The 27,945-nt window shown below is 42.7% G+C and overlaps 1 long non-coding RNA gene across 1 annotated transcript; it reads right to left on the bottom strand.

Moving 5' to 3' along the window:
* Window positions 1-69: 69 nt before the first annotated feature.
* Window positions 70-26,832, bottom strand: LOC146961485 (uncharacterized). Its single transcript, XR_015035195.1, has 3 exons — window positions 26,698-26,832; window positions 9,336-9,454; window positions 70-123 (listed from the first exon to the last, which is right to left on the bottom strand). It is a non-coding gene; the product is annotated as an uncharacterized LOC146961485 (long non-coding RNA).
* Between the last annotated feature and the right edge of the window lie 1,113 nt (window positions 26,833-27,945).

The following is a 27,945-nucleotide window of genomic DNA, read 5'->3' as shown; positions in this document are numbered from 1 at the left end:
GAACTGTCTTTTGCTGCTCAAACTCCACCACGACCACTTTTTCCATTTCCCACCCACCTTCCTTCCTTCCTTTCTTTCTTTCTCTCCTCCCAGCTGCTTCCATTTATCCTCTTCCTCTATCTCCTGGAAGAAAAAAGCAAAACACTGAAATAAACTTGGTGAGCATCGTACGGAGGGACCCACAAAAACCACACTCATACAGTAGGTAATGTACTGTGTCATAAATTTTTCAAATGGCATGTCTCAATCCTAGCACTTCAGCTTTTACAGCTCAGCTCGACAACTGGAAACCACACATTTCTTAAATCTCTTGCTTCACTGCCTGGTACAGGTGGTAATGTAGCACTCGCTTCCCACGACACTGTAAATGTTGTCATCCAGAAAAGTGCCCAGAATTTATTTTGGGCCGGTAATGATGGTGGATTCCTCAAGACAATTTGCTGCCCAGAGTCCTCCGAGCACATCCCAGCGTGCAGCGAGGTGTCGGCATCACAGAAAGGCTTTTATAGACTGTGACTTGCTTTTTTGTCAACATGCTCGGTGCATATAGCCTGCAGCCTAGCCTGCTTACAACATCCGGCCTCCATAATGCATGCTAAAGGAGGACGATTCTCACACATCACGGCGGCTGAGAAAACCACTAATGTTGACGCTGTGATGCGCTGCCAAAACATGTCACAGCATCAGCTTTTGTATACAGAGCCAGTGGCATTGGCTCTTTATGTGTGTGTAAACTTCATATTGCTTTATAAATGAAGGTTGAAGCATCACTGCATCAAAACAGGCTTTTCCAGATAAAATCTTAAATAGAAAATGATGATTTCACAGCATAACTGACACTTCTGATCTCACACTTGTACTATATAATGTTTAATAATCTTGTAAACAGGAAAGATTTTAAAATAAATCTCACAAAATTAAACCTCCATCAGTTATATCACTTTCTCATGCAGGGTTGGGGTATAACTTAGGCTAGTTTAGGCTATTCTTGATTGATTGAGTGTATATATTGATCAATCTCTTCCAATCATATCACTATGAAAATTAAACAACAATTAACTTTTATAATAGGAATAAAAAGAGGAATATGTCTTTATTATTCCAACTTTGTGTGTAACTGTGTACCTGTGCATACTGCATACACTATAGCCTAACAAAGTTTGGTGATTCACCAAACTGAAACTATTAAGTAGACACTAAGACTATTCTCACGAACCTATTAATGGATTTTAAGGAAAGCTGCTGCAACCAAATCCTGGTGATTAGGTCTGAATCCAGATGATTTAGGTATCTTTGGATGTAGAGTGTGTGTGACTGTGTGTGTGTGTGTGTGTGTGTGTTGTTGTCACTCCTTGGGTGTTCTGCTGTGTGTAGTTTAAAGGACACTCTTCATGTTGAGTCATTTGATGGATTTGCTATTGAGACAGAGGAAGTACGCAAGGTCGCCCAGGCCATATCCACAGAGAGGATGTAATAAAGTGTAATAAAGTGTCTCCTGATGCAGTGTCTTGACACTGCTGCTGTGTGACCCCCTGTAATAAACAACAGGTATACGGTTTCTGTGCGCTTGCCTTACCGCAGCTGTTGTGTGTTGCCTTTAAGATTAAAGCCATTTAACTTGCAAAGTGTCCACAGAGGATGTTGTTATCCTTTTGCTACATTTCCAGGTCACCACGTCCGCTAAATGTCAAACAAAGGCAAAATACCATAAAAACAATCTTTATAGACATGCCGCTTAGAAAATACACCAGCTTCATATTATACCTCTTTCCTTACTTCGACTTTTTTTCCTCTTGGACAGGGATCAGCGTAAGCCGAGGCCAAATTACAAGCTGGCACATCCACTGCAGTCCAATTCACAAGAGCACAAGCGCAGTAGCACTCAGCCACACGCTTACAGCTCCTATCTGTGACCTCTGACCCCTGTGTTCTGACTCTCTGGCTGATCCATATGTCACCTGTCCCCACGGCAACAGCCTCTTCATCTGTCTTTGGTCTCTGCTGTCATATACTATAGTCCCAAGAGGGAGTAATACAAACACACACACAAACACAGACACACACAACAACCTCTGCAATCCAGCTGCTGTCTGATACAGTAGCACCGTCCCTCCAACTTCTCGCCAGAGTAAACACACACACACACACACACACACACTCACACGCACGCACATCCTCATACCAGCCTCGCTCTCATGAATATTAATCGAAGCTGAAGCGAGCGCCCAGAGGGGAGACTCATTTTGTGGACTGCAGGGATTGGTCACTTTATCCTCAGGAACAACACTTGGTTTATTGTCTGCCTCAGCTCGACTCCGGTGATGAACTTGCATTATAAAAAGGCTCGGTGCAGTGTGTGTGCTCCGTGTGTGGATGTGCATGCTTTCTGTCAATGAGGATGCTACAGTATTTGCTTTAATGTCTCTAATGTGTGCATATGGACTACAGTAAATTGTACATGCATGTGCTACATCCAGGCCCTGTCATCATGTTTGAGCCTGCCGGTCGACTGTGGCTACTCATGTGTGTTTACTGAGTCGGAGATAAAAGCCTGTGTTTGCGGTAATGGCTGAGTAAAAACACTGAAGGGAGTGAAATCAGCTCCACTACAGCAGCTCGCAGCACTAATTTCACCAGTGAAACAGAGTCATCCTATGCGGCAGAGCTATACATGAGTATAAACACATGTCGTTTTGCTCCACTGACCAATCTCTTCAATGTATTTGTTCATCAGCACCGGCCTCCATGTTTACACGCCAGACTTCTACTTGTTCCTGTTTTGCTTTTATTAAAACGACAAGTGAACACTGTGTTGAGCTTGCACTAACAACAAACAGCAACAACGGTAGATTAAAATGGCAGTGAATCAATAAACAAGGAAACTTTTTACTTAGGATTGGTAAGAATCTTTCCTCTTATATTGACACTAATACGTATCAATATAGGAAGTTATAAATGTCTAACTCTAGTAATAAGCTCTATAATGCAATAACTGATTGTATTTTCATACTTAATAAATGATGGATTCAGCATTTATAAATCAAATATTATATCAGTTAAAAACCAGTCATTTACTGTAGGAGATGTCAGTGGTTCATATGATCATTTATAAAGTGTACGTAAATATTTGACAAACATTTAAAATTAAACATACCATGACATATAATAGTGGGTGTTAAATAGAGATAATAGATTATTATTGAAGCTTATTAATGAGAGTTTAACATGTATTAACTGTGTTTAGAAATTTCACATACGGTAAATAAATTTCAATATAGGAAGAATGCATTAACTAATGCTTAACAGTGTGTAGTTATTACAGTATAAAGTGTTGACCCTGTCTGTAATTTCAGTATGTTTTCAACTAAGTTCTGGTTCTCTCTGTTGAGTTTATGTTTTGTTATGGAAAATATTCAACTTTTGAACATCCACATGATACACTATGCACAGCATTGCGTATACAACACTGTATGTGTGTCTAAAAGATTAATACAGAATGATAATTCCACAGCATGGTTGTTGCTTGCAGCCTGTCTTTGGGGCTGTTAGCACTGCAAAGTTATCACTTCTCAAAACTGACATCAGAGGAAGCCAAAGTCTGTAGAAGTCAACTTGGCTTTTGACAAGCAGAAAAAACAGAGACACACACACACACACAAAAAAAACAGGACCAAACAACAAAGGATGCATTCTGATTTGTTATTGCCATTCTGGCAATAACAAAGGTTTAGTAGCAGTCGACAGTGAAATGCTGGGACAGAGAAGCCTTTTGATGCCTCCACCCACGGCGATGACAGCCATGGGTGGCGGCGGAGGCGGGATGTTGTCCATCCATCCATCCATCCATCCATCCATCCCACATGTCCGTCCATACATATTCTCATGAGCAAGACATTTCAGAAACATGACACAACAACAACAACAACAACAACAACAACAACTCAAAGATGAACTGACAAAACTGTAGTGGTCAGAGGTCAAAGGTCAAGGTCACCGTCTCCACACATCGCTGCTATTAGGGCATTTCATTACATCTGGCACAAAGGGATGAATTATTTACAATTTGGTGGTGAAAGGTCAAAGGTTAAATGTGAAGGTCACCTCTCAGAAGAAGTTTTTGGCTGTAACTCATAAATTCACAGCGTGGATGTGAATTCTGTGTGGCTACGTCCCCGGAGTGGATCAGTCTGACCACTACTTTTGTTTTTTTATCATTTCTGGCAGAGCTCTGACACACACACACATTCAGCACCAATTCAAAGGTCTTCATCGCTCTCTCTCTCTTCCTGCCTTCTCCAGCCCGCGATATTTTAAGCCTTGCTGCTCGAATTACCTGCAGATGTGATACGAGAGCCGACAGTCAAAAGCCGTGCGAACTACAGCTGTACTCTCATCTAATTCTGCTACATAGCTTTATCTGTAGGTTTTCTGTGACGAAAAAAAAAGAGGGACCTATATGAAGACATTATACAGCTCAATGGAGCGTTTATGACGGCACTTATACCAATTACAGTGTAGCAGAACGACTGTGGGAACAATGGCAGTTTCTGAGCAGTCCTCCCACCTAGAACCATTACCGCAGCTGCCTCCCTCCATGCAGGTCACTAATATTAATGAGCGCTGCACTAATTGCAGGTCCGTCCTGAGCTGCTTTTCTCCGAGTGTGTGGGGAAATAACTCCAGCTCCGCACCATATCACACAAATCCTCACTTTTCATAAAACATAATTCACTCTTTTTGTTCATCTGCACTTGGACACAATGGACTAACAGCCTCTTCTTTTCAGTGCTTGGCAACCACATCCTTTTGGGCTCCACCTCCCCTGCCCTTTCTTACTCCTTTTGTCATCTCTCTTTGCTTTTTTCTTTTTCAAACTCCCATCACCTCCCCAATCTCACCATAAATTGGATGGCAGGCAATTAAGTGAGTTGTCGGAGGGCTTGCTGACAGCAATTACAAGGTGTGTAGGAATTCATGTGGAGACGCAACACCCTGCACTTTTGATTTTTAGACGGATGCGTCTCTCTCTCTCTCTCTTTCCCTCCCCATCATCCACCACAGAGGATAAGTTCAGAGAACAGGGGGGAGGGAAAAAAAGTGAGGAAGTAAAAAGGTTCAGGAAGGGCTGATCGAGATAAAGCATGGGAGGGGGGCAAACATGGAGAGAGAGAAGCGAGAGAGAGACAATAGAAGTGCGGGAAGGCAGCGTGCAGGCTGAGGAGAGCACAGGCAGGGAAGTGATCAAAGCTCAGTCAGGGTTTTGTCAAAGACTGTAGGGCAAACTCAAAGGAGGCTGGAGATAACCTCCACACGCTCACTCTGCACTCAACACAGAGCAAACACTTGTGTAAAAACACAAACAAAGGCTCTTATAGAAAATGTGGGCAAACAGTTTTTTTTCCTCCTTTCCCTGTTTTAACCATCACTCTAAAAGCAGCTGCATCTGTTTGGGAATAGTTAAACAAACTCTTAAAAAAAAAAAAAAAACTCTCACACACCCCCTCACACTGCACAGATATTTTCAAGGTTAATTTTCCATTTAATTCAGAGCTATTTAAGAGTCTCTTATTAACTCAGCAGACCAACTCATTTCACTATGATGATCTGATTCAGATTCAGCTGCTACTTTGTTAAGAAAAACACACACACACACACACACACACACATAGACAGACACACACTCGAGTCTCTCAGGCAGTGTGTTTACATGCACTTAAGTAGCCAGGTTGGCCTACTTCTCCTACTTAGCTACCTTGGTTTCTTAACCATCATGTCAGAAAGAGCCCTGGTTACTTTAATTGGGGTTGGCGATTTGAGAAACCTGACTTCCCTTGGCTAGATCTTCGCATGGAGATCATTGATTTCTGGGAAATGTGTGTGGGTTCCTAATCTGGTTTGCCGCACGTACACCTGTGCATGACAAACAACACAGGGAGAGGGAGAGAGAAAGAGCAGCATCGCCGCATTTACAATAAAGTACCTGAAATGCACTTGAAAAAGCCAGTGTAGAGGTTGAGCAGGGATGCCAACGTGGAGCACAAAAGAACATAATGTCTGGTGAGTAGGCTACAGAGCGTTGTGTGGTACTGATTTGTATGTGTAACCTGTTCCCACCTGCTGCTGCAGCTGTTTCCTGTCTGTTGTTGTATGTTTCAGTGTTTATATTGTTTAACTGTAATATAGTTGTTTTAATGTATTGGAGAAGCAAAAGACACTGAAGTGGACACTAAAGTCAATCTAATTTGATTAAATTGAATAGACTCGAATCGAACCACATCCATCGTTCCATACAGTGCAGCGACCCAGGTTCAAATCCAGCTAGCTCCTTTGCTGCATGTCATCCTGTCTCTCTCTCTCTCACGCATACACTCAATGTGTCCATCAAAAAAAAAAAGTCAAAACAACTACATAAAAAAGATGATTTGCAGGGATGTTTGGCAGAAACTTTGAACCTGACTCATCTTCTCTGCCACTGTGTGACATCATCTGAACAGACACCGCTCTGGCCAATCACGTTAATGCGAGACAACATCCCTTTGTAACATGCTTGGCCGTATTTCCAACACGATAACCTTCAAGAGTTGTAGAATCCTGTCTGTGCGGTATTACAGTACAAACTTCTCACTGGGCCAACACACACACACACATGCACGCACACACAAGATAAATAAATAAACCAATACCAAGTCAGTTAAAATGAATAAGAAAGGCCAGTAATCTGATTTCTTCCCAACCCCCAGCCTTATATTGGACGGGGGTTTAGAGAGAAACCTGATTACTGACCTGCTGCATTTATATCAATTTACACTAACCAGATAATACACTGTGTGTCAAGTCATCCTGCAATTACCTGTCTAACCTGGTTTCTCCCAGCAAGTGTAACACAAAATCATTATCATTAAAAAAACAAAAAAAACTAAAACATTATCCCCCAAACAGTAAATAAAAAAAAAATCCCTCATCTGTCCATTAGTGCTTCATTATCATTGCTATTATCCTCTCAACAAAAGGTTTGTTGGGCCAAAGTGGACAACCCCCCACACCCTCCTCCCTCGCCCCATCCCACCGCACGCGCCTGCTGCTGAATACGAAACACATCAAAGGATTAAAGGAGCTAATTGATATTTGTTTTCTGTCCATTTGGAGCCATGTCAAAGATCAGCTAACACTTTCATTACCATGTAGATCACGCTGCGTTTTTAATTTCAGTAATAGAGGCAAAAGTTCCCGGTTCATTAGCGGTGCCCTTGTAGCCACGGGGCCACAACTGATGAACTCAAGGCTGAGTTTTTGTGCGGTGTATCATAACCTATTGCAACACAACACACACACTCGTGCATGTGAGTGAGCACAGACAAGGCTTAGATACTGACACAAATACAGGAGCGTTCTTCACACACCCACACAGATGTGAAATACTTAAATTCACAGCTGAATAATATGTCAAAATCACAGTTGAAGAACATAAAGAAGCAGAAAGCGGTGTCAAAACCTTAACGCCTTGTTACCTTTTATAGCACTTTTAAACACGCATGCATAAATTCACTTAGTAACCTTATTTATCTTGCGCCTCAGCCCCTTATACAAAAGCACAGCCTGAAAAGTATGAATATGCATGTATAGCACACAGTATAATGTAAGTAAACACTGGCAGAGGTAAGCTTTCAATCACATTCCCACACAGCCTGCTAAACCATCACAATTATCCCACTTAAAGTCACCAACTGGCTGATGCAGGGTTGAATTAATTCGACAGATTTTATGTGAGCGTGTGTCCTGTGCGAGTGTGTTTGTTTTTATATGCGCCAGCGTCAGGGTCAATAAAATCTGAATTTAAAATGCATTCTGCACAATGACAGAGCCTCCTCTGTAATTTGTTTAGAGCCTGCATACATGAGGCACTTCCTAAAAAAAAGTGGAAGATCCCCATTCTCCTTTTTCATGTTTACTTTGTAGAAACTTCACACACCGACACCACTGAAGGTGGCGCGAGCTCGGCCTTTATGTTAATGCACACGTTTGCAAAACAAGCTAAGGAATACAACAGTTTTTAGGAGCTTAATGAGTGTATTTTAAGGAAGCCGTGCAGTGTTTTTTGTGGACTTGAGAGAGAGAGTTTAACAACAAAAACAGATGAACTCTTGTGTTTCCAGAGGAGCACCTGCTTGCAGCACCAGCGGTGTCAATAAGTGATGAACAGCCTTGAAAACCAAGAACCCTTTCTTACTCTCCTACCTTGAGGGTATCTATGATTGCACTGCTAACAACGCAACGCAACAGCAATACAACTTTATTATTGCTGGATCTTGGTGTAATCATGTGTGGTAGCCCGCTGTGCGGCGGCGAGCTCAGAGAAATGTCAGGATTTAACTGTTGTTTCCTGGAGCGATGTCTCTCTGTCGGTCAGCCCACCGCTTTGGTTCACACTGAAATAACTCAGTGACCACCTGACGGATTGATACGAAAATCTGTGCAGATGTCCAAGTGGCTGTGGTTATGTGTGACTTTTCATCTATAGCGCCATCAGCAGGTTAAGATCTTACTCTGTCCAATACTGTGATATAGCGTATTAAATACTTAAAAAACTAATACCATTCCCATCAGCCCCTGCTGTAGTTTGTGTTAAATGAAGCCAGCCAGAAAACGTTAAGATGCTTATGTGAAGCTGGTTACTATTAGCACTAATAGACTTGGTACTTACTGAATTGTTGTACATGTGGGTTAGTGGATAGAGCAGCAACAACAACACAGAGACAGCTTTTTCCTTCAGGCCAACAATTTTTGGGGAGTTTTCAGGAAACTTTTTCAGGAATTTTCAGAAAATCTGGATCATTATTAAAATAACTGTAAATTAAAAAAAAATATTCTGAACATTATACATTATACCAGTCTGTCTGTTCTCTCTCTCGTGTCTGCTCTGTACTGTATGTGAGATATTAATGTTCTCGATATTATGTATAATGTATTTATGTATGAACTTATTAAAAGGACAGAACTGGACACATGTCATTGTCATGGGATGTATAGCTCTGAGTAAAGGACTTGAATATATCATGTGCTGTTTCTGTGCTGCACAGTAAGTTAAATAATTACACTTGAGGAAATAAAAGATAATGAAGCTTCACAAAAATAATCATCTCATCTTACTGTACACCTACTGCTGTTACATAATGCTTTTTCTTTTTGACAAAGGGACCACATCCACAGACACACTCCAGAGCTCTCTGACACTTTTATGCTCGTACAAAAAAAAAAAAAAAAAGGGCCCATATCAAAACACACAAGCACAAACCTGAAACGCTGCCATGTTGGACAGAGGCTGTTGCACGACTCACCTGATGGGAGCATTGTGTGCTGGAACACATGGGCGCAGCGCGGGTGATGGATTTACTGAGCCACAGTAAATGTAAGCTGACAGTGACCTTAACCAGGAAGCAAAGCTCTGGGCTATGAGCTGAAACAGAGAGAGAGAGAGGGAGAGGGACAGTAAGTGATAATGGTGAGAGGGGGGGGCGAGGGGAAATGGAGGAGAGGGCGATAAGAGAAAGAAAGGAAGGGCAATAATCGGAGGCAGAGAGAGGAAAGGAAAGAAAATGGATAGATGAGGGTAATGGACTATGTGGCCAAAAGTGTATGGACAACATACTTTTGGGGTTACACACAGTGTTTTTCATACTTTTAATTAACAGGGATGGCAATTTAATAAATAAAAAAAAAAAAAAAACTTACATTCTCAACATTTATTCCTGAGTTAATTATTCAGTCGTCTCTTTGTAGAATGAATGTAAAAAAAAATGTGGATGAATGTTGCTCATTAAATTCATGTTTTTACATCAAAATCTCTCTTTTATCTCCGGTGCATTTTCCGAAAAATCGCGGTTGCAGTCTCATCTGTTCATCAGTCACCCTCGGCCTCCGGAGGCGACAGCACAGGTGAGGGAGGGGTGTGTGTGTGTATGTGTGTGTGGACGCCAACAGTTCTCTACAGCTCCAAAACTTACTCCAGCTTTATATTGCTCCATAATTTTCCAAGTGATCCAATCCAATTTTATTGATTTCAATCTCTCTTTCAAACTCATTTTTATTATACCCTCCCCATATATTCGGCTCCACTCGGGCATTAGTCTTGTTGCCGAAGCTGAAGATGCTCTCACTTACATTTCAAAGTGACTTTAATCCTCCCATACCCTCCACGCCATGACATTTTAGCAACTTCGAGGACAGCTTGGGGAAAGCCCATTTCTGTTTCGGTCGTGTCAGCGTCCACTGGGGTGTAAGAACTTTTTTTTTTTTTTTCTACATATAGTGCATTTACTCAATTTGTAGTTCACTGACCTGCTCAAGGACACACCTGCAGCCGGGGATTACACCACACAACCTGCTCCAGCGGCTGATCTGCAGCCGCCTTTTCACTGGTTTACGACCTCAACCCCATTTGACACTTTTGAAGTAATCCAGGCCTTATCAGTCAGCATCAGTAGTTCAGCCTCTGTAATGCTCCTGTGGCTGCACGGGAACAAATCTTTACAGCCAGGTGCCAGATGTATTGTGGGGAAAACAGCCACAGATTGCTTTTACAGCTGCAGCAGACTGGCCACGTCTTTGATACGAGACGTTCATATACCCTACATGTCCTGCCCGTCCACGACATGTATACGTTTGTATAGGCAGCGTGTTCAGGGAGAGGCGGTGAGGTGCAGGACGTGAGGAAGTGGTTAAAGATAGATATGGATGAATGAGGAGGGGGAGATATATCATAGAGGGAGTAGAAAGAAGAAGTCTAAGGATGATTTGTACGGAGGGAAGAAAGAGTAGCCGCAGGAGAAGAAAGAGAGAGGCAGAGATGGATGAACGGGAGCAGGATGGAGCTCTACCGCGGGACGGGAGAGGTAGATGGATACATGGGAGGGAGGGAGGGGAGTAGAGGGGACTGGAGGCAGCGTGTGCCCCTGGCTGTGACACTACAGGGTGTAGTGCTGGGCAGGCGGCCAGCCCTGAGAGGAGGAGGGGGGTGGGCTGGTGGGTGGGGGGGTGGGGGACCAATCCAATCAGCTGTAATGGAGTCAAAGGTCACTGTTCACTCCTGCAAAATTGCTATGGCCAACTGCCTGAGCAAGAGACATCGAGCGAAACAGTGCGCACACACACACACACACACACACCACACAGATCACTAACTCTGCCAGCCGCTGTAGTGAAGCCTGATAACAAGAAGGGTACATCCGTGTGTGTGTGTGTGCGCTTTTGTCCTTGTGTGTCCTCATGAAATATAAAGAGGGAGCAGGAAGCAAGATATATGTCTTATGCCTTTGGTCCTGTGTGTGTCCACTGGTGTTAAACCTACAATCAGAAATTACTGACCATACTTGTGGTCAAGAGTGGAGCTATTGAACTTTCAGCTGCTATGATGAGTCACATACGGTACATGTACAGTACCACCACATTAAAGACATATTAAACTTTTTATCTATGTCTTGAGAATCTATACAGTATGTATACTGTATAATTAATAACTGAACAAACACTATGAAAGGACCAGAACCAAACAATTAAGACAATGAATTGATTAGTTTTCTGCATGTAGCCACAGTTTTTTTTCTTTGAGACAACAAGACCAAGGAGGGTGACATGACATATAGTAGTGTATAGCATTACACAGCATAGCATGACATGGCATGAAGTTGGCAATGCATTACCAGTGTGAAAAAAAAACAACTGACAGCATTCCTTATTGTTACAATATTTTGACTTATTGGGAGGGAGAGTGAAAAGAAGATGAAAAGGGAAATAAATGATTAAAACGTTCCTCTTTTTCTCTTTGCTCTTCCCTCTCCCTCTTCAGATATAGGGAAACAGAAAATAGATACCTGCGGTGTACAGGAGTCTGGACCATCCATCAGTGGGGTTATTGTGTGAACTATTGGGGAGGAGGAAGTTTGGTTTCTTATGGTCGAGTGACAGAAATGGGGAGGTGATATACTGTATATTTGGTTTGGTTTGAATCTTGTGTAGCCAAAGCCTGATAAGGTAACACACAGCTCCATTTTCTGTCCGAACAATATTAAAACAAACATAAATGAACCCTGCTGTTCTGGGATTTGTTGTTATTAACAAAAACTCTGCAAAATCAATTCATTGCTCTTTAGAGTTATGAAATTAAAAGGGACCCTGTGGAGTTTTTCTCTCTCTTTTTCCATTAATAGAGCTATGCCGCAATGTTTTGGTGAGTGCCTGCTTGTTTTGTCCTTGCTATCATGCCAACAAGGACTCACACGGGTGTCAAATGCACTTTACTCCTGATGGTCTGAAGAACTGTTGCAGGGAGAAGCCAAAAAAAGGTGGCAAAGCACTAGCAGAAGGTGGGAAGACAGATATGTGATGTAAGAAAAACAGATTTTTTAAAATTCATTTTTAAAAGTACAATTTGTCTGATTTGTCAGCCTTCAAGGATATGCACAAGATGTTTTCATGAGAAACACTGAATGCAACAAGAAAAGTCCTCTGGGTAGATTTAACTTTTCTAGCTTGGATGGTATTCTCAGTTTAAAATGTCACTAATTTGACAATTTGAGTTGTTCCTTCTTCTTATTTGAATAATAAAACCTAAGATTTGTTTCAAATCTGCCACCTGGGTCCACCAACATGTTAATTCTCCTCACTGGCTTGTAACCTCGAGTATTATCTCTGAATAAATCTGAGACAGTGCTGCTCCTCGTAATCGTTAGATAAGGGCAAATAACAACCTTGCCTTTTTCATTATTGTTACATCACCCCATTTGTAGGTTAGGTTCACTGTAAAATCCTAAGGCTCCCATTCTGTGCAGCCTTTGATTGCAGTGAATAGTGGGATACATGTCTTGCTGGAATCGCCTGCTGAGGGAGAATATTACTGCCCTTGCTTCATCTGAGCTGAAATTGAATTTCACTTTGTTCGGCAACCCATTTTCATCAAAGTGCGAGAAATCCCTCTGAGTTTCCAGAAGACTCCACAAGTAAAAGCAAACAAACCTTGGTACATTAATATAAGTCATTTAATTGTCAAATGTATTTAAAAGGGAAACTATGCAAGTCTTTCGCTGTTTTGGTCGCTTTTTTTCCTCTACAGAGGTCCCCCTACAGTTTAGAAGTGCATATTTTCACTTTCATAAAAAAAATACTGCTAACCCTCCCCCCTCCCCACCTGGTCATTTGTTTTCATCAAAGCCAATGAGAAGGCAATCTATGGAGCGACGTCTACTGAGGTGGGTAACGTTAACAAGGGATTGCGGGTTACCAGGCATGTTTGTGTCGTAGTGTCGTCCATGTTTCTCACAAGACGAGATCTGGGACACCGAGTCGGAGGCGTTCATCTTCCAAGGTTGGTTTTCGGCCAAGAGACCCTATAGGGTGAAGGAAGTGAGCCTCCATTCTCCCAGTAACAAGTCATTTAACCAACACAGTTACTCCATCTGTTTAATTAAGGTAAAAATCTTGCATAGTTCCTCTTTAAGATAACTTTTATTACACTCAAAGAACCTTTATGTGCATAAAGATGCACTCACTGGGCTCTTTGCTCTCTCTCTTCTTTCTTTTTTTTCCAGGGATAGATGTTTTGTGATGAAAGATTATGTTTAATAAAGTTTTGCAGTTTCAATCTTCCAAGTTCATTAAAACCCAGTATTTCGGGCGGCTGCAGTCGGACTGATTGGCCACTGTAAGGCAAATGTTTTTTTGAAACACTGTGGGATATTGGACAACCCTGCAACCATCTCTGATGCGCTGTATATTCAGGGCAGAGGGCAACAAGAAAAACCTTTTAGAATAATACATGTGTTATAATCATTATCTCTTCCCTCAAGCCAAACCACAGAATAAAAATAACCCTTGTCAATAGTCCCTGGCCCGGCCACAGTATCTGCTCTCATTCTGAGTAATGATCACTGAGTTGCAGCTCACCACCACCACCAAAAAAAAAAAAAAAAAAAAATCATACTGCTCAAACACAGAGCCCAGAGGCGCTGGGCAGCAGGGCGGCTGCGCTCGTGCTGCTCACATCCACTTTGCCTCTCGGGGTCCGAGAGTCAGAGATTGTCTAGTAATTAGATACTACACACTGGCATGATGTGCACCGTCTCTGATTATTATCTGGACACCCCTTGACAGCCTGATTAATGTCTGGGCCACACTGCTCCCTTTTGTTTCATGCTTTATCTGACTTTGTTGACTCTCAATTGCATCTCGGGTTAATCTCACAGTGAATTTCACGCATGAAATATGGCCGCCTTATTGTTTTTTAATTAAAAACACATTTTGCTCAATTTCCCCTCATTACCTCATGCGGCGAGGAAAGGAGGGGAGACATCATTTTCCGAAGAGCAGCTAGGACCTTTTTGCTCAAGGGTGTCAATTTGTGGTGATTTAAAACTACTTTTGGATTAATGGGGAGAAAACAACATTAGAGGCTTTTTATGAGGTGCTTAAGGGACAAATGGTCTGGTTTTTTTTCCAGACTGTCCTATCATTCGGTAAGAAGCTAGTCCTTGAAGTATCTCAGCAGGGGTGCTTATACAAGACCAAACAACAAAACCTTGAAAATCCTTCCAGTGGGTGTAAAAGGAAGAGCTTCAATGTCAGACGCACCTCCTGAATTTAATTTTTAAAAATTAAGATCCAATACGCGGTGTAATTGAGCCTCCTTCATTGACCTGAAAAAACCTCAGCGCTGCTCACGGCATAAGCGAAAGAGACAGGCAGAGCGCAGTGAGAAGTAGCTGGGATAAAAATCAATAGGTCTCAGCATCTATTACCAGAAAAGGAGATGGAGTGAGGCGAGAGAGAAAGAGAGAAAGAGAAAGAGAAGGAGAGAGACAAGGGGGAAGAGAGGGACACAGACAGCAGCCCTGGGCAATGAGGCTGTCACGAATGCAGCGAGGAAGCAGGTAGGCGGGGGCACGTAATGAACACATGTACTGTGATGTGAAGAGGCCTCCCTCGCAGATCTGAGGTACAGTTTTGGTTGTGAAGCCTTACGCAGAGGAAAAAGGTCACAAGGAGTTATCATTGATTTTACAAATTCCCCGACATCTTTCGACGAAGCAACAGGTTCTCCAGGCTGAACGGTCGTGTAGATTGGAGGGGCGGGGTGGGGGTATTCAATTAAAATTCAAAGAAGTACAGTCGGACCAAATTTCCTCAAGCGAAGGCCTGGAACATCGGTGCAGAACTGGAACTGGAGGGATTATAAATAATAAGTACTCTAATAATAATTAAATGTTCTTTTCTCATTTCAAGGGAAATAAGGGCTGTAATAAGTAATAAGTACATAACAGAGAGCGTTTGAAAAATGTGTATCTTAAAATAAAGTGCTTCATCTTAGAAATATGAAATAAAGTGTAGCTTGAGTTTCTCCATTTACTTCTTTTTTTTAAACTTCATTTCACATCTTAACAGTCTCAAGCATTTATATAATGAACAATCTTACACATCTTAACAACTGAATGGCTTCAGCGCCTCCTCTTCTCCTCCCTTTCCCTATGAAATCCCACTTTCCTCATTCATTCCTCCGACTACCGTCTCTCTCTGAGTGTATCTCACTCACTGACTTGAGTCGCAATGACTGGCTGAGTAGCGTCACATAAAGATGATTTACGGCGCGTGCAATTGCTCTGAGCCTCCCCGGGCCACTAAACCAGCGCTGCGAGGGCGAGACTGGCTGCACTGGTTTGAACAGAAACCCTCTGTCAAAGTTTAATCATTCTCTCTAACTGAGAACTGATCGCTTGTAGACCAGACGCCGTCCCATCTGGACCTGGACCCTCGTTGACCTTGGATACAGGTCATGATGTGTCGCTAAAACTCCCTATGTGACCAGTGATGGTGCTGCACCATCATCGTCATGGTTGCAATAATAAGTGACTAACTTAACTAAAGGGGTAAAAAAGTCTATGTATCCATCTATCCATCCATCTATAAATCTATTGGTGTGTCTATCTTTACATCCATCCATCCATCCATCCATCCATCCATCCATCCATCCATCCATCCATCTACTGTATCTATCCATCCATCTATAAATCTATCGGTGTGTTGAATTGAATTGAATTGAATTGAATTCCTTTATTGTCATTCATACCAAGGTATAAACGAAATTTAAATGCAAACCTCCATGTGGTTAAAAACATCAATGAAGATAAAAAAGAAAGACACACAATCAACAACAATAAGACAATAATCTCTATCTTTACATCCATCCATCCATCCATCCATCCATCCATCCATCCATCGTATCCATCCATCCATCCACTGTATGTATCCATCCATCCATCCATCCATCCATCCATCTACTGTATCCATCCACTCATCCATCCACTCATCCATCCATTCATCCATCTACTGTATCCATCCACTCATCCATCCATCCATCCATCCATCCATCCATCTATCCAGCCATCCATAACCTGTAGTAAAGTCAATGTAACAGCCACAGTCTGGTTAGTTTTAGCAACAAAACTACTTGGTTTGGTTTAGGAACACATCGTGTCTCTGTTTTAAGGTTAAGATTAGGATTAGGGGTTTAGTTTTTTTTAGTTAGGATAAGTATCTCCCTCAGGTAAGCTGACTTTCAGACAGTATCACAGTTGCAGTAGGAAACACATGGTTCAAGGCAGTGAGGGAGCCACAGATACAACAACCACAGGAAACAATGGACCGTTTCAATGAGGACTTTATCACTCTCTTCATACCAGCTCGCCTAATGCCCCTCTCTCTGACTCATGTTACTTACTGTATTCTTCACACACTGAGACCTTTTCTTTGGAAACTTTGCCAAATTTTATAAAAAAAAAAGTTTAAAGTTTGAACAATGCTTGGCCCCACACATGATTTTGTAATGCCTGACCCACCGGCACATCGGCTTTAAAAATACTGAATGTGAATATTCTGAAGCATTCACTCCGTCTGAGATGCCCCCTTAGAGGTGGAATCAAATCTGAGATGGTGCTGGTAGTTCTTGTATGTGCAGGAGCTGTCTTATTTGATTTATCTATACTTCATAAGCCATAAAGTCTATCTTACTGCATCAGCAATACAGCGTGTTCTTTGAGCGGGCTAACAAGGGATTTGCGAGCGGTTTAAGAGAGCGTACACTCCCCTGAGATGTAGCTGAGCCGAGCAGGTGATCCACAAAAAGGTTAGAGGAGCAGCCGAAAGGTCAACTCCCTCAGAAAGCTTTGTCTGCTCCTGCTGCTCTCTACAACGGCTCGGTGACAGGCGGCTCTCACCGAGCGGAGCCTCAGATGTCACGCCGAGGCCACTGTATGCATTTCATCATGGACATATCTGTGTGTGAGTGTCTCCTTTGAACCTGTGTGAGCGTGACTACTCGTGTCTGTGCATGTGCGTGTGCGCTCAGCTGTATGACGCTGTTTACACTCGTATCTCTGGGAGCATGTATGAGCGGCGGGGGGAAGTCTTAAGCCGCTGCACAGCGAGAGCGACTCAGCGACGTTGCGCCTCCTCATCAGCATTCTGGCCTCCTCCCTCCTGCCACCTCTGCCGGTGACCACCGGTGTGTGATGCTGACATTTCTGGCAGCCTGAGGACAAAACTCTCACATCTCACTGCTCTGTCACCCTCACAGGTAGGAGAGGAAGGTGAGTCGCTTGTTGTTATTCTTATTTGTCCCTTTTTCTTCAGTCTTAAACAAACACAGCGGCTGTTTATTTGATGAAGTGCCCTGCTGAGCTACATGCAAATATATGTACATATATTGAGTTTCTATGTCTGATATGCAGATATAAAGTCAGAAAGTCACACCATGTTACACTCCAAATTACAGTTAATTACAGTGTCTGTCCCTCGCAAGTAAGTATATTGTATAGTAGACATACTGTCTGTTACACAATACATGTCCATCACAAAGAGTGTTACAGTTTTTCTCTGTTGGTTTGGCTCATTTCTTGAAACAGAAATTACATTCTTAAAACTATAAGACCATTTGGCCAAACAGTCTTACAGTTCTGCACAACATTACAGCTCACTAGCAAAAGCGCATATCTCTCCCAAAACTGTTCACACATGCTTCAAAACTAGATTCCTTTACCATGTAAAGTGTCAGTACCATAAAAATGGCAAAGATCTTTCTCAATTGCTTTTGGCTCATTTGCATTCACTTAGTGCTTTTACCAAAAATAAACTGGATGGTTCAGCATAACACCATGGATGAGCTGCAGAACCTCATATCTCTCCCAAAACAGTTTACTTATGTGTCAAAACCAAACTTCTTTCTCATGTAAGTAGTCAGTGCCCCCAAAATGCATCATCCCTGTGGCATTCTGTGAGCACTGCAAGTCAAAATGCTTAGATGTTTTGTCACTATGGCAGAGACGTATAAAACCTAAGAAAAGGACTTTACAGTAAGAGCAGCCTCCAAAGTTTGACATCACACACACTGCACTCATATTGCCAAGGAAATTGTAACCATTTTTATTAGCCTACATAAAGTAACTCAAGATTATGTACTGTAAAAACAAAATGTATAGGCCTACAGTTCTCTGTACATGTATGAAATATGAACACAAAAAAAAACAGAAAAAATATACCAAGCCTATAGTGCAGTAAACAAAGTTTCACGAGTAGAGACATTTTCACTGGTCATCACTGTCATCACCCTCTGTCTCCTGGCCACCACCTTCATCCTCCTGACCATCCATACGCTGCGCTCTGATTGGCCACATATTTTCATCAACATCACAGCGGATATTTTCCCTCGCGATGCAGGCCCTAGCCCTAGCCAAGCTCTATATATACGCGTTTGGCAGCATTCACAATCATAGACAGCACCAGTCAGGTAGCTAAACAGCTGATTGATTGGTCATCTGAGATGTAGGAACTCCTCCTTCGTTAGTCAAGTTCTAATTTCACCTGACTGTCAATTACTGTCATGAATTTATGAAATGCTGCAAGAAATTCATATGGTTTTCATGGTATTAGCCTACAGTATGTTGACTAATTTTGACAGTTGAACAGACTATTGTGCAGATGATGATTTACACAGTGAAATCATGCTGACATGTTTTGGAGAGAGCAACCATTAGACTGAGAATCAACTAATCAGCTTAGATCAGCAAGATCTATTCATTTGGAAAATGTGCTAAATGTATGCTCATTGTGCTAACTCTAGGGTACTTGTACATAACCATTTGCAAAGATGCACTAAGACACTTGAGACATGTACTAAGACATTTGCAATTTGATGAAATCAATGAGAAATGCCATTCTGTTGTGAACATTTGCAAGGTGGTTTGGAGATTTGTCCATGTTATTTTGAGAATGTAATTTCTGTTTCAAGAATTGAGCCAAACCAATAGAGAAAAACTGTAATATACATATTCATATTATGTGTTTGAAAGTAATCTATATAAATTACAAAATGTGTTGTCAAAGTCAACACAACAATAATGTTTTATTGTTCTAAAACCACAGTTTTTCTGTCACTGTTTTAGCTTCGGCATAATGCAGTCACATGTAACCTACATGTGCTTAAAACAAGAATGTAAACACTTAAAATATCCCTGTAAGGTGAAAAAATAAGAAACGTGTAAATAATTTATCAACTATGGACACTCTTACATGAAAAACATTACAATAGGTACAGTATATCATAAACACATGGATGTATACCATATAAAATGCATCATATGGATAGATTTTTATGTGCATATTTCATGTAGGATTTGAAACGTATTTACATATAGCCGAAGGATGTATACATGTATGTGATAATGTGACAAATAGAGCTAAATCCCTCCTAATGTAGAAAAACACGTCAACTGTTACATCTCTGAATTAGTGAAAAATGTGACAGTAATACACAGTTACAGCTTCGTGGCTCATTTAGATCTGAAACAATCAACAAGCGACGATGCAAACCAGGACTGACGGGTGCATTGCCATGACAACAATAAACACTGCATAATGCCATTCAAATCAAGGCCAGTCTTTATTAGCTCGCCTTATGTTCTCGTTCCAGGACACAAAAGAGATACTAGAAAAGAGCCCACATGCCTCAAGTCTCCACAAGGTTCCTCTGAAGCTCCCTGTCCGTCAGCGCTCGATAACAAGTCCACCAGTAATTTGTCAGCAGCATAAAGCTGATCAGAAAAGCAGGATCCACGCGCCGCTTTCCTCTCGACTGTTTCATTTCCGATTTGAACCTCATTTATCTCCCAAATCCCGCATGCTCCTCTTGGGATTTGTCTTTTTAAAACGTGGAAACAGGCTGATTGCTTTTTAAACAAGATGATATAGAGGGAGTAGAGTATTTAAGCAGTCCATTTGTCATGAGGCAACACTCTGTTCACCTCGCCGCAAAACACCGAGGGGGCCGCTTCCTTGTGTTTCTAACCAGGTAGGCAGCAACGCCAATAAGACTCACTTCTAATAATTCCAACCCAGAGAAGTTAATACGCCACAAAGCCAAACACAGGAGCTATTTTCCTCCCTGCTCGTCCTCACATATCCTTTCTTCTCATCACAACTTGCTCCCTCCTGTTTATTCCCGTCTCCCTCCTTTTTTTCTCCCCTCTCCCTTCTCTCAAGTTGTTTTCCACTAAGTCTATGATTCCACCACTGAAATCATCTTCTTTCATTTCTATTTCTGGGAGCTTCCCTCTTTTCATTGAAGGTGTACGCGGGGACGGATGAATGAGGAGGTTATCGGGTGCGAGCCGAGATGGAACCGTCTCTTCAGATTAAGATGCATGCTACCGCAGAACGTGCAGCGAATGACAAAATATGCTGAGGCTTGAGTTGGTTTTAGACGGTGGGTGAGGAGCGGGGGAGAGTGTGTGTGTGTGTGTGTGTGTGTGTGGGAGGGGGGTGTAGGGTACGTGAGGTGCTGAGGCTTGCCAGATTGAGGGCATCACTGCGAAACATCAACACCGATTCAGCTGCAATTTGTGCTACTTTATCCATTTGAGCCTCAAACCCCTTTGTTTACTCCGACTCTCAGAGCAGCGCTGAGTCAACCATTTAATGTCAAGAACTAGAATTGAAAAGCAGCGTTTCGCACTCACTCAAAACACATCAAGGTGGGCCATTTTGGCGGCGAAGGTAACATAATCAAGATCGGATCGCGGGGTGGGATTTCAGAAAATGGAAAAGCAAACAAGCAAACATAACACTTGGAAGATTAAGCGCCAAGGTCAACCACAGGTGAGCGAGATAAGGAAGTTTTCCTCTCAAATAGAAATTTATCTGATCAGTCACAGCTTGGATGAGACTTTGGGAATTACTCCTTTATACCTGTGCTGACTTTGTTCTTAATGATGCCAGATGAATATCAAGGATCTTGGGACAAGGTGCAGCTGCTCCGACTCCTGCTACCTGGACTTAATCGCAAGCTTTTGACCAATGATGTTGCCCTTCTCATTACAAGTAGCTCCTGACCAATCACAGCTTTTCCTCCTGGGCACACAAGCTAACACACTGTGACGTTTGAGTTGACTCTGGTGCGACTGCTCTTTGCCCATATGCTCAGGTTGCTTCCTGAGGGAAAACCCACACCGGTCCTATGAAAATCCCTCTATTCCCCGTTTAATGAGTGAACACTGGAGTGATGATTCATGGCAGCTGAATACTGGATATCACTCTTTGACTCTCTGTGCCACTCCAGGGCTCGGGGGGGCTGACTGATGGATCCGAAGGAACCGCATAAGAAAATAACAACAAAATTCACACTCACGTCTGCAATAAATTGTTTGCTAATGGATATGGACAACGTGCCACTGGGATTTATGACATTTGGGCCCTCATTTGTTGGAGCGGGGTGATATTGCAGATGACATTAAATGCGTCCGGCTGCAGCTGCAGCTCACATTAATCATACTCTCAGAGTCAGGACCTGTCAGACCAGATTAGGGAGGGAGCGGCGCTAGCTTCATTACGCCTCTCCCTCACTCCTGGGTCAAGCAAGATCACGTAAAAGTTAAGTGTTGGAGTGCAGTGTTTTGTGTGTTTCGCCTCAGACTACAGCATGATGTGCTACAATCCTACGATTGCTTCAGCTGGGTGACTTTGTACATCCATGAGCTCGTTTCGGTTTTTTTTTTTCTGTTTGTGTGTCTTTGGTAATAAACCGTGATGGGTGTTGGGGTTGTTGTGACACGAGAGGCCGGGTGGGTTCAGGCTTTGATTGGTTTCGCCCAGTCGAGACGCGGAGGGGAGAGACGATCAACTCCTGCAGCAGTTAGCCACAGCCCATCAGCAGGGTGACCTTACTGCGGCTCTCTGAATTTCACAGCTGTTTTTCGGCTATCATAAAGATTATATTTAAACACCAGATAGCAGCTGATAAACATTGATGCCTCATAAACTTCTGAACATCTGATAATCCCCTTGCTGCAGGCAGGATATATTGGATACAAAAAAAAAAAAAAAGAGGAAAAACTTATCCCTATAATAGAGTTGAACTTCAGTGTGATTGACTGCAGGGGAAATAGAGTGTCGGAGCTCAAGGCGACATTTTACTCTGATACTATGAGTACGACCCCAGCTAGAATATGTAGCCTCGGATGCTAAGAAAAGCCAGTGCTGAGGTACCAGCATAGGGACGAGGCACAGGGATGGAAGAGACGACAGCCAGGAAGTGGTAGAAAAAAAAAAGACAAAAGGATGAGACATAAGAAAAATTCAAATCATGGGCACACGATCCTTCCAAGGCACAAAGCTTCATTCTGTCTCACTTCATGTCTTTTCTCATGCATATCAATGTGTGTTGTTCAAATACCCTCTTAAAATCAATGAGCCATTCATGTCGTCAAACATCAAAAATTACTGTTAAGGGCTTGTTTGCCCTCCTCCCGAGCCACCGCGATGATTCAGCAGTGGGAGCTGACAGATTGGTGGAATAATGAACAGCGGCATGCTGGGTGACTGCGGATGTAAGCACATGCCTTCTTTTTTGCTCTTCAAACTTTCTGTATGGCAGCTTCGGCAGCAGCAGTCCGACTCCCCCCTCCCTCCTCCTCCTCCTCCTCTGCTCCTGCTGTTTGGGAGGATGGCGAAGGGGCTCATGCATAGGAAGGAACCCTTTGAGCGAGCGACGACAAAAACAAACAGGTTTGAAAACTTCTTCTCCTTCCCAGGCCCCAGGTGACTTTAACTGGCTTTTGTGTGATCTGGGTGCCTTTCTTGTTCTGTCACGCTTTTCTTTACTTATTAATCCATCTCCGTCTCGCTGTGGCTTTGATGCTGCTGACGGTGGAGCTGTCCTGATTCTGTCACCAAAGAGGCTCTTAAAGGTGGGGTACAGTCATCGTGATGGGGACTACAAGGGCTTTTGGAGGAACCCCCCCCCAGTGGCGAGATGAGAGGGTGTTATAACACAGCAAGAAAGTCCGTGCAGATGATTTTCACAGCTGCACGGGATCTGTGAAGGCATCGCTGCAACAACCACGAGGTACATCACCTGGCGCTTTTGTCGGTTAATGTACAGTAGGGCTATTTGGAGCAACGGGGAGATTACTGAGATGTCACGCAAAGACAGACACACACACACACACACACACAAGCTTCAGTCAGAATGCCAAAGTGAAGTACATGAGTGCATTAGACATTTCTCCTCTGCATGAAACTCTCTGTAATCCCTCCCTCACCACCACCACCACCACCACACCCCCTGTGGATAGAGCAGGCTTCACATTTTCCTGATTCCTGTGTAAGAAAGCAAGATTGAAGGCTGGCAGGATGGAGAATATGTAAGAAATGGTTCAGCAGAATTGTAGCCAGTGGAAATATGTTTCAGAAAAAGACATAAATACCCCCTCTGGGTGGATTAGCTAACACTGATACAACTAAAGAGAGGGGGGGGGGGGGGTTGGCCTGTCAAAGCTCCCAGGAATGTGCAACTGTGCTGAGTCCATTGTTGATACAGCACCTTCATGTCTGTGCATGTTCTTTGATAGAAGGTGGAAATAATTGATGAGAATAAGTTGTAAATGATTAATTGAGATTATTTGCTTTTGTTTTGCTCGCTGTTGACAGACAAGCCGCCTCTGGCTGCTGCAGCGACTGTATGTATGTGCGCCGTTTCTCTTCCAAACAAACCAAGAGGCTATTTCAGAGATGGCAGCCATCCCAGTTGTAAATTACTTTGGAGTGGAGTCAAGGGTGAATGTGTATTTGTGTGTGTTAGTGCGGGTACATGTGTGGGTAAGTAGAGCGGCGACGGTCTCTATCCATCACCGGAGCTATCACATGGGGTAAATTTAATTATTTAAAAAATGTTAAAAACTACAAATGATGACATCGGGAGAAACGGCTTCAGACAGAGAGGGGTGAATTGATGTGCTCAGTGGATGAACAGCTGTTTGTCTCTATTTACCCAAGTTTTGCGACGGAATACAAACAAGTCATTTGATATGATACGTGGCGGCTTCTGCTTTTGATTTGGCTCCCTCTGTTCTGAACTGACATCACACACACACACACACACACATCTCATTCTCACGTACTGTAGATGTTGAGTTATGCGGTTTATATGGCTCCCGTGGGATCATGTGCAGATTTCACTATCAAATACCTTAAACACAGGCTGTTGGAGCCTGCGACTTGATGAGATTCCTCTGCACTTTCAAAGCAGGAAATCACCTTTGATTAATAGGTTTAAGGATATGCCGAGCGATGAGGGACTCGATGGATTGTCAAGTCATTTAATATTGATGCGGGGATGTTAATGTTATCCAGACAAGGAAATTGCCTCAACTAATTTGAGATCACACATATACCAAGGGGACAGCATGTGCAAAGTGGCGGTAATTCAGATCAATGGACGGAGCACCTTTGAGGACGTCTGGTGTCAAAGTGGCGGATGTAATTGTCTTGTACCGTCACTGCAGTGTACATTAACAAGAGTTTAATTAATCGCCAAACTGGCCTCTGTGTGCCGGCGTTATGTACCCGGAGTCCATCACGTGTGCATTCAAGCAGCAACAAACATAATATTCTGACAGAAGCCAGGAGAAGTTTGCCATCCATGAATTTATGTCATTTTTACGCTAAGCTGCATCAGTAATTTAGATGTTTTTTTTTTTGTTCTTTCTTTTTTTGGGAATTGAGAAAGCCAAAAACTGTGCCCTCCGTGTTTTGGCGACAGCAGCACACTGGCGCTGACATCTGAACGTGAGAGGGAAAGGGGCTTTGGCTTGAAGAAACTCGTGCTGGCAAAATCTGCTCTGATTAAAATGAGGAAAGACAACATCACACATCACACCTATGCTCCAACCACTGGGAGCAACAGGACTTTGACACGCTGAACTATTAGAAATCAGTGTTTCACCATCAAATCCACATGCACACTTATGAATTCATTAGCTGCACAGCTCATCTGCACAGGGTCATAAGGGGGCTGCAGCCAATAACCACTGAGACAAAGGGTGAGGAAAGGGTAGCTACACCCTGAACAGTCTGTCTTAGGGCCGAAACAACCTCCAAATCTTTTTTTTTTTTTCACCCCATGTGACCCAGATGTAGCAGCCATTGCTCTACAAAAAGCCATAATGACACTAACGTTTCTCCTACTCTTCATTCTTCTCATCATTTCCTTCCATACTTGCAATCTACCACAACACAAAACGTATAGATGTGACCGTAAACACTCCCACGTCTTTATGTTTCACATTATGACGAGTTCACACTGCAGTCCTATGTTGGACAAGTTCTGTGTGTATGAGTCTTGGAGACAAACAACCATACCACCACGCCAGCCTGAATTACTGTAGCAGAACTGTAAAAAGGACGAAGAAAATAAAAACATGCAAATACAGTAACAAGGCCTGTCTGTATTTCTCCAACTCTTAGAAATGCACTTTAAGACTTTTTGATCTGCACACATCCTCACTCACTGCAGAGAACATTTCATAAGATATAAAGAGGCTCGCTCGCCCTGCTAAAACTGACATTTGCTGCAGCACACTTGGTAAGAATGATTAATTCATAAGGAATATTACAAAAGGCAAGGTGGCGTTTGACCGGAGTTGTTGGCCCATTGACGCGTACAACGCTGCTGCTCATCTGTATTCTTCAACTTAACACCCCGGCGCATTCAAAAGCTCTTGGAGAGCTTAGTCAGGCAGTCCAAGTGTGATCAAGGACACGGTGTCACAGATGTGAAGCACCGTGCAGATGATAATCCTTCCTCATGAGTTACAAATACAGGGTGGTGGTGGTGGTGGTAGGGGGGGGGTTACACTGGGTGCTCGAGGGCTGGTATTAAAAAGGACAGAGAAGGAGAAGAAGAAAATGACTTATTTTCAGGCAATTGTGGCAGCTGCAACATGACAGAACTGAGATTCTTGTTCTTTTTTTTTTGAAGACACACCAGCTGTAATTTACCTTCAGCCGCTGAGACCTCCCTACCTGCCAACACCATCACCGCCTTGTCTCCTGCTGCCACCATCAATGAGTTCATGCCTGCGGTGAACATTTTTAGCTCCATGCCTGTTCTTACTGATCCAGCTCCTCACGACTTTCACCCTGACTTTTGCCTGACTGCACTGCCTTCGGTCCAATAACTATTTTTAGCATTACTGCCTATTGCAGCCTTTATCCCACTCTCCATCATTACAGACCCGCGGAGCCCCCCTGTCTCTCCCTTTCTCTCTCTTTGCCGTCGTAGCCTCTGTGACACCGTTCGTACCTCTCACTCATGCACTGACTCACCTCTCCGTGGCTCCTCTTTCTGCTGCCAGTGCCCCGGCTCACCGTGCAGCATCAGGTTCAGTTGCAGCTGAATGTTCCTGGAGGCAGGTGAATCCAGGTATCAGTCGCTGTGGATCCAGCCAACCGGTCCCTCTTAATTCCTTTGGAGAGAGATGCAAAAAAAAAAAAAAAAGAAAAACAAGCGGCCCAAGATGAGGCAAATTAAGGAGACGAAGTGGCTGCCAGAAACCTCGTGCCAATTCTCAAACAGCTCCCACTACAAAAGAAGCAGACTGTAAAGCTCAAGCTTTACCAGCTTCTCTATGACACAGACTGGTTGTGAGAAAATATAGTTCATTTTAATTTGGTTGTTCAGGTAAAAATTAAAAAAAAATGTGAATCTTTCTTGAAATCTTCTTCTTGATCTTGAAATTACTGCAGACGGGAAACCTGTATTTTTGCTTTAATAAAAGCTTTAAAAAAAAATATGACAAGTCTAATGCAGATAAATGTTCAGATGCTCTATCTTTTATTTTTTTTCTGCCTCAGCTGAAGTTTCTTGCTGCCACTCGCATCACAAAATGGCACAGAAAAATCAGTGCATCTTACCCTGACAGATAAGATAAGATTAGATTAGATTCAACTTTATTGTCATTGTGCAGAGTACAAGTACAAAGCCAGTGAAATGTAGTTAAGATTTAACCCAAAGATGACAGCAGAAGTGATGCTATATTCTACAGGACAGTATGTACTGTAGCCTACATCATATGTGACATAATTAATTGCATGAATGTAATCAGGGTTAACTGCATTTTTTTCATACTTTAAAGGGATATTTATGTTGACATTTCATAAGTAAAATATGCTTATATTATGACATGATGGTGCCATCTGAGTGGTAACTGTCAGCAGAGATGCTAACAGCTTGTGACTGCAGCTGATTCATTTATTCACTCGGCCCTGGTGGATGCTAAACACATGGAGTCAACTCTACTGTAAAATAAATAAAAGTGCTTCTCTGTCCAACATTAACAGAACTTTAAGCTGTTGCTTCTTGCCATGTTTTGGCTCTCGTTCTCCAGACAGCTGACTCCATCAGGGCTGAATTAGCAAACAGGATGGAGACAGTTCAAACAGGGCCGAGCTTAGTGTTTACGTACACACTCATTTTCTGGCACTGTGTCAATGAAACGAATGAATGAAAAGGGTGAAAGTGTGCAACAGCACCTGATGTGACCAAATACGTTATTATCATGTTAGCTTTGACAG

The sequence above is a fragment of the Trachurus japonicus genome, chromosome 24 (assembly GCF_045865225.1).
Source record: "Trachurus japonicus isolate A0001 chromosome 24, Traja_1.0".
In the NCBI taxonomy this organism is placed as follows: Eukaryota; Metazoa; Chordata; class Actinopteri; order Carangiformes; family Carangidae; genus Trachurus; species Trachurus japonicus.
Note: the sequence above shows the minus strand (reverse complement) of the source record. Positions and strands in the feature narration are given on the sequence as shown.